At 44.3% G+C, this 8,645-nt stretch overlaps 1 protein-coding gene across 2 annotated transcripts in view; it reads right to left on the bottom strand.

The window, feature by feature from the left end:
* DYM (dymeclin) overlaps nucleotides 1–8,645 on the bottom strand; it is a 333,130-nt gene extending 324,485 nt beyond the window's left edge. For both annotated transcript variants that reach the window (XM_034773755.1, XM_034773754.1), the window contains exon 1: nucleotides 8,489–8,645. The gene's annotated coding sequence lies outside the window, so the exon portion shown is untranslated. The remainder of the gene's footprint in view (nucleotides 1–8,488) is intronic.

The following is an 8,645-nucleotide window of genomic DNA, read 5'->3' on the forward strand; positions in this document are numbered from 1 at the left end:
CCTCCCCGGCTCCAGCTGCTCTGCTCCGGCGGCGCAGGGTCCAGAGGCAAGGGGGCTGCCCGAAGCCTGAGCGCTCGGGCAGCTCGGCTCTTAAATAGAGCCGAAGAGTCAGGGGAGGAGCACAGCAGCTGGAGCCTGGGAGGGGAAGTGCCCGGCCGGGGGCGCAGGGTCCGGAGGCATGGGGGCTGCCCGAAGCCCAAGCACTACCGGCTTCATGGTTTGCCGGGCAGCCCCCAGACCCTGTGCCCCCAGCTGGGCGCTTCCCCTCCTGGGCTCCAGCTGCGCTGGGGAAGCGCCAGCCGGAGGCGCAGGGTCTGGAGGCTGCCCGGCAAACCGTGAAGCCGGTAGCGCTTGGGCAGCCCTTTTTGCGTGGCTAGGAGGGAGAGTTAGGGCGGGGACTTTGGGGAATGGGCGGGGAATGGATGGAGTTGGGACGGGGCCGGGGGTGGGAAAGGGACGGGGCCAGGGCCCCGTGGAGTGTCCTCTTTTTTTATTTTCTAAATATGGTAACCCTAGATTCGCTTAACATCGTTTTGCTTACAGTTGCATTTTTCAGGAACATAACTACAACGTTAAGTGAGGAGTTACTGTAGTTAGGGGTTGCCTTCTGTGCAACTATCAGGGTGGATTTGATTTAAATTAAATCAAATTGATTTAAATCATGATTTATATAACTAGTCAGGAAGATTCGATTTAATGATGGATTTCCACATAAAAAGGGCATTCTTGTTGGCTGTTATAACCTTAATACGTATTCTTCACAACTCAGAGATAGATAAGACCCAAACTGGGGTCTCTTTTACCGCCTGCTGCCATTATAGGTTTTCCCTTTTAGTGAGAAAATGGTATGGTAAATCTCAAATCAATGAAGGCTACACTCAGAAAGACCCTCAAGACTTCTGGAATATGCTGCTCAAACAGTTTCACTTTTGTTTCTATTGCCTGTCCCTCCCTTCTCACATTTATCTCCAGACTTCTTCTTGTCCCGATCTATTCCGCCCCCAACAATCTTCTATTCATTGAACTTTTTGAAACTGAACTTTTAGGAAGAGGTAAGGGATTGACTCTGTGTACACAAATTTGAAGAGGGACAACAGAGTTGAGGTCTTATTTCTCAACTCTATATATTATTTATTTATTTGAAACATTTTTGCTGTTAACAAGCATGTTATCTGTGGAAACACAAATCCATAGTTTGAGAACTGCAAAACTAAGCATCTCTGATGGTATCTACTAGACTTAGCACTGAGTCCCATTGGGTAGATAGAAAGATTAACCTAAATAATCTATACAGAAGCCCCTGGAACCACATAACATTGGGTCCCTAATCCATGAACTATTGGAACTCACTTACAAAACTTTTCTTAAACATTACATGAATATTGTCTCCTACTATAGAATTAGAATTTATAATCCCTATTCCATGATGAGAGATCTTTGAGCTATAAGGTATCTTAATTAAAACTATCTTTAGATAGGTTTTTTCCTCAAAAAGCATTTTATCAAATAAATCCGATTGAAATAAAAAAAAAAATCATTGATTTTTATCAACCCTGGCAACTGTCATGATTGTCCTGTCCACAGTTCAGTTTCTGTTCCTCTTAATACAATAGACCTCCAGGGCCTTTTCCCATTTTACCTGTGCAACAGTTCAACTAATGCTTTGGCAGTACAGAATATTCCCATGCTCCATTAGCCCTTTGAACAAGCAGTCCCTTTCACCACAATATCCTAATGAGCTGAAAACCAATGGTCACCAACCGGTCGATCGTGATCAACTGGTCGATCCTGGAGCCTCTGCCAGTCGACTGCAATCTCCATGGCCGGCAGCACAGCGAGGCGCAGGCAGGCTGCCTGCCTGCCATGGCCCCAGGCCACTCCTGGAAGTGGCTCCTGGCACGTCTCTGTGGCCCCTGGGAGGAGGGAAGGGGTGAGGCAGTACCGCGCACTGTCCCCGCCCCCAGCACCATCCCCGCAGCTCCCATTGGCCGGGAACCGTCTCTGTGGCCTCTGGAGGGGAGGGGGCAATGGGTCTGCTCGACAATGATCCAAAGCAGTGTGGACCGATGCACATTCATTTTCATTATCTGAGTCAGATGCCACTAGCAAAAAGTTGATTTTCTTTTTTGGTGGTTGGGGTTCTGAAGTTTCCGCATTGGAGTGTTGCTCTTTTAACTCTTCTGAAAGCATTTTCTACACCTCCTCCCTCTCAGATTTTGGAAGGCACTTCAGATTCTTAAACCTTGGGTCAAGTGCTGTAGCTATTCTTAAAAATCTCACATTGGTACCTTCTTTGCGTTTTGTCAAATCTGCAGTGAAAGTGTTCTCAAAACGAAAAACATGTGCTGGGTCATCATCCGAGGCTGCTATAACATGAAATATATGGCAAAATGCGGGTAAAACAAAGCAGGAGACATGCAATTCTCCACCAAGAAGTTCAGTCACAAATTTAATTAACACTTTTTTTTTTTTTTTTAAATGACCATCAACAGCATGGAAGCATGTCCTCTGGAATGGTGGCCAAAGCATGAAGGGGCATACGAACGTTTAGCATATCTGGCACGTAAATACCTTGCAATGCCGGCTACAAAAGTGCCATGTGAAGAACCTGTTCTCACTTTCAGGTGACATTTTAAATAATAAGCGGGCAGCATTATCTCCTGTAAATGTAAACAAACTTTTCTGAGCGATTGGCTGAACAAGAAATAGCAGGGAGTGGAGTTTTACATTGTTTTGTTTTTGAGTGCAGTTATGTAACAAAAAAAAATCTAAATTTGTAAATTGCACTTTCACGACAAAGAGATTGCACTACAGTACTTGTATAAGATGAACTGAAAAATACGATTTCTTTTGTTTATAATTTTTACAGTGCAAATATTTGTAATAAAAATAATAATATAAACTGAGCACTGTACACTTTGTATTCTATGTTATAAATAGAAATCAATATATTTGAAAACGTAGAATAACATCCAAAAATATTTAATAAATTACAATTGGTAGTCTATTGTTTAACAGTGTGATTAAAAGTGCGCTTAATTTTTTTGAGTTAATCGCATGAGTTAACTGCGATTAATTGACAACCCTAATTTAAATCCATGTGTTCCATCCCCTGAACTGAGGACTGACTGTACAGTTTAGGAATATGGTACCCATCCCTATAATAGTACTGTTTCTTCATTGTTTATTTTTGTTCAGTAATTGGAAAATAAAAAATTGAGGGCTATCACAATAATAGGGATGACATTTCAAATGCATGAATTTGTCCAATTCTCTTTTCTAGTGATTACCTTAAAAAAAAATCTATTAAAATTATTATTGTTGGAAGCATTCCTCAACATCAGAATGTTTGCTTACTACTGTATGAAAATTCCAGGGCAACTTTGTTCATCTCCTTCTTTACCTACTACACACATGTATCTAGAAATAAATTAAATTGCAAAACATTAACATTTCACTTTAAATTATGATTAAAACTGGCAGCTCCGTATGATGTAAATCATGCCAAACCAAGCACTATTTGGCAATCCAAGCAGATTTAACCAGGTTAGAGATGGTGCTTTCCGGAAGAGACTCCCCTTCATACAAAAGCTGTAAGTACACCTCTACCCCGATATAACGCGGTCCCCGGGAGCCAAAAAATCTCACCGCCTTATAGGTGAGACCGCGTTATACTGGGTTTGAGCCAATATGGTGTACTGGCAAGAGCCGGTATGCCGTGCTGGACTGGTCCAGCTTCCCCAGCGGTGATTTAAAGAGCTCAGTGCTCCAGCTCATGTGGAGAGCCCCAGGCCCTTTAAATCACCGCCGGAGATCCAGCAGCAGGGCTCGAGCGGTGATTTAAAGGGCCCGGGGCTCCCCGCAGCGGCTGGAGCCTCTGGCCCTTTAAATCACTGCCCGAGCCCGGCTGCCGGAGCCCCGGTGGGGATTCAGTGCTTCAGCTGCTGTGGGGAGCCCTGGGCCCTTTAAATCACCGCTGGAGCTCTGGCAGCGGGGCTCAGGCGGGGATTTAAAGGGCCTGGGGCGCCCCGCAGCAGCCGGAGCCTCTGGCCCTTTAAATACTGCCCGAGCCTGGCTGCCCAAGCCCCGGGGCTCCAGCAGCCGGGCTTGGGCAGTGATTTAAAGGGCCCGGGGCTCCACACGAATTCAGATACAAGGTGCTTTAAAGGGCCCGGGGCTCCCCGTTCTTTACCACGTTATATCTGAATTTGTGTTATATCAGGTCGCATTCTATCGGGGTAGAGGTGTATACTCATTTCAACCTTATGGCCCCCTTTTCTCTCCCAAAGAGCTTGCCTACTGGCCACAATATACTTCCACAAAGGAAATCTCAACTGTGGCATCTGCAGTGCCTTCTAGGCATGGGAAAGATACTTAGATATTCATTAAGTTTGATACGGATATAACCTTTGTGCATAGATCAAGTGTTAGAGAGGCAAATATTTTGGCTACTGTAATCTGGACACATGTGAGTGTTATGCAGACTCTAAAATAGAGCTAAGTGTTACTAGTTTAAACATAGCTAGAAATCTGTACACTGTATAAAACAAAAGTAGTCCAACTTTGTTTAGCCTTTTTTTAACATTCATATAAATTATCTTGTACTTCACATTATGATTTATATCTGTATTTTACCCCCAAGCTATACCACCAGAGTCAGCTGCTCCAACTACTTGCTCTAAATGAAAATAACTTTGCCAACCAGTTTAGTTACTGCAAGGTACAACAGGTTTCCTATTTTGAACAGCATTTTCAGGTTCTGAAAAATGAGGACGATCTGCTTTATCCAGCCTCTTGGATAACAGACCATCAGACACCAAATAGGATTTCTCAGATTTTAAATATGTCATTGTCTCTGCTTTATATAAAAAGCCTTGTCATTTTGTTTTTATGATGCCTAACGATGAATTTGCAAGCCCAACTCTCAGTCATAAGGGTATTAAAAACACATTGAGATTGAGCACAGCTGTGAAAAATTCTAAGTTAATATAAACTGATATTTGCTAAAGAAAACTGCTGCAGCACTGAAACTCACAATCCACTGAGCACCAAATACTGCAAGTTGTAAAACATTTTAGACAGCCAGGGTCAAGCCTCTCGGCACTAAATCTAAAGTTTCCAAGGAGGTTTGCTCCTCATTTTTCTCCCCACTGCTAGAATTAAAAATTGAGATCAGACAGTAAATTTCTCCAGTACCAAGAACTCTCCGGTAGCAGAACCGCACAGGGAGCAGGGGGAGAGACACAAGAGGACTGAGCTCTCATGTGATCACGGGAAAGGTTTAAATATACACAAAGCTAGGCCTGTGCTCTCCACAACCAACTAAGAGGGTGGGATGAAGGGTTCTAAAAAGAGTTCCTTAGGGCCTAAATCACACAGTGAGGGTTTTAAAAATGTATTAAATATTTCCTAGATCAGTGCAATCTATCTATTCCTACAAACACCTAAAGCGATTACTGCCACTGCCTAGAACTAGCATGTTACCCCATATTATATGCAGTGAAAGAAACTAGTTGTAGGCCCAAAACGTAGATTTTAGAATCAGGACCTCGTTGCACTGGGCACTAGAGGATGCATCATGAAAAGACAGTGCTTAACTTACAATCCAATATAAGATATAAAACATAATATGAATATGAGTTAATTAATTTTAGTTAGAATATTTAAAAAAAAAATATTTCCCAGCTTAACTGTGAACCCAAAAACAACATGCTAGAGTAAGGACACTATAGAGTGAAAGTGACTAAGAAACGTCAATGACAATTACCAGTTTTGTTTCACTGTAGAGGCAGAGTATTTTATTTATTTCCTCAGCACCATAAGTGTCCTCTGCTCTATTAAGTGCAAAAAGAAAAACAGCAAGAATCGTAAACCACTCCATTGCAACTGAGGCATAATTAGTAAGGGCTGTGATAAGGAACACAAAATATATACACACAGACAACTCTCTTAAAGATCCCGTTCTAGACTCTGCATATAAAAAGATCATAGATGCAACCTGGAGCACTGAGCAGAATCCCTTATGATTCCAACAAGAAGACACTGGGGAAATTTCTTAGTGACTATTCTCATGGTAAACTGCTACAAACAACAGATACTAACAGCACAGGGCCCAGACTTCACAAGCATACAGACAAAAAGTGCCAGACAGAGATGACCACAGCATGACTATTTAACTATGCATTGAAAGTCATGGTCTTCCCAGCTTTGGCTGCTACAACACATATCCGCAACACATATGGGGCTAGCAAGCCCAATCCTTTTAAAGAAGGAAGACTCAGTGAACCACAAGGATAAGTCTGAGCATTTTATCATTGTCTGGGGAACTCTCCACAGAAACAGTGCTGAGAGTTACTCCAGTACACCCTGTACTTGCTTTAGCAAGCCAATGGACACGTGCAACAGTATGGTAATAGTGGTACCATGAAAATATATGTTACTGATGGTTCCATTAAGTCAGAACACTACAGTGTGTGTATCAAACACCTATGTGCACCACATTAAATCCAGGCAAAATTTCCTACATTCTTTCCTATGACACTCTGAAAAAGCAAAGAGAAAAAGGAAGAAAGGGGAAGGATGGTTCCAGCGGTTACAGAGCTCATCTGAGAATGAGGAACCCAGGGTTCATTTCCCTGCTCCACTACAGACTTCCTGTGTGTCCCTGGGTCTCTCTGTCACTCTATTCCCCATCTACAACACAGGAATAATACCACTTCCCTACCTGTGAGTTCACATACCTGGGGTCCACTATCCACTACTGAGTTCCTTTCACTTGAAACATCCACACTGGAAAAGCTGCCACAACAATGTCTAGACTGAACAAGAGGGTACGGCAAAACAACAAACTCACAGAACACACAAAGATCTGTGTTTATCGTGCATGTGTTATCAGTACATTTTTGTATGGGAGTGAGACATGGATCTTATACTCTCATCAGGAAAAGAGGCGCAACAGCTTTCATATGCGTAGCTTTTGTCTAATCTTTGGAATCTCCTGGAGAGACAGTCACCAACACTGAGGTGCTCAAATGGGCCAGCAATATCCAGCATACAAACTCTCCTCAAACAGAGATGCCTCCGCTTGCTTGGGCATGTATGCCGAATGAATGATGGGCGCAACCCAAAGGACATTCTCTACGGTGAATTGGCATCTGGAAAAAGACCCAAAGGACACCCAAAATTGCATTTCAAGGAAGCGAGACCTCAAAGAAATGGACATGGATGTGGACAAATGGCAAGATCAGACTCAGGACCGCAGCCTTTGGAAACAAGAGCTTAACAGAGGTCTCCGGAGTTAGCAGAGGAGAAAAGAGCTTGCAGAAGGCAGAGCCCAAAGGCTCAAAACATCACCTTTAAATGTGACAGATGCGGCAGAGATTCTCTCTCTCAAGTGGGTCTCTTCAGCCACCTTTGCGGATGCCATAAAATCAACTGAGTAAATTCTTTACCTCTCAGGGACGCATACCCATTGTCTCTCGAGACTGAAGGATGCCTACTACTATGACTTACAAGGATAAATGAATTAAAGATTGCAAGGCGCTAAGATACTACGATGATAAATAGTTTTGAATCTCATCTTACTCTTTTCACTAGTATGTTTATCTAAACCAACAAACAAAAATATTGTAAATGGAACAGAGTACAGATGGCAGCACCAACCAAGGCATAGCAAACACACTTGTTATTGAACTATACTGAAATCCAACAGTATTTAGTTAGTCCTCCTTTATCATCAGTCCTACCATTTACTCTGGCAGATCTGCTATGAGGAAAGGAAGACTCCTTCGCTATAGATTAGTCTTTTAGACACTTTTTAAGAGTATTGTATAACCTGCTCATGATGAAGGATTTTTCTGCATTTCAAAAACATTTTTAAATCTTTGCATTTTTTTTGGAAACCCTCTTGTTTAAATGGGCTCTGGGCCTATCAAGTTACAACCATAGACCATCCCTCCAAATCTCCCTCTCTCACACACACACATACACACCCCAACTCCAAACCCTACCAAGTCACAATTCATCCACTCCTAAAAAAGATCACCACCCCTAAAATACTTGCCCGGCCCCTTTTCCAGCAAAGACACACCTGCAGAAGAGAGGCCACTTCCAACCTGTCTCCCTTTGGCTGGGGAGGCTCTGCCCAGGTAGGAATTAGCTACATCAGATAACATTGGTACAGGTAGCACATTCCTACAGGGAGCAGTTTCTGACTCTACACCGGCACTACACCCCTTCTTCCTCCACCTGCCACCCCCAATCGCCCGCCCCAACCCCTCCCTTGCATCGCAACACCCAGTCCTACTCCCCCCGCCCCTCCCAAACCGCCATCTCCCGGGCAGCAGCGACCCCCACCCAGACACAACCAACCGCCAGCCCCGCGTCTCGAGCCCCAGCCAACCCTAAGCCTCCCCTGCAGGCACCACCCCCTCTCCCCAGAGATGCTCAGCCGCGCACCTTGGGAGGGGGGGAAGGGGCGGAGACTCACCTGGCTCCTGCTCCCGTGGGAGGGGGTGAGGGGCAGCGGCTGACGGTCGGACGGGCCAGCTCGCTCTCCGGACACCCCATACGCCCCTTGGCTCCGCCGGGATCAGGCTGCGTCCATCTTTCCACGTCGTCACCGCCGCAGCTTCCCCTCCCCCGGC

Source organism: Trachemys scripta, chromosome 6, assembly GCF_013100865.1.
Source record: "Trachemys scripta elegans isolate TJP31775 chromosome 6, CAS_Tse_1.0, whole genome shotgun sequence".
Taxonomy (NCBI): domain Eukaryota; kingdom Metazoa; phylum Chordata; order Testudines; family Emydidae; genus Trachemys; species Trachemys scripta.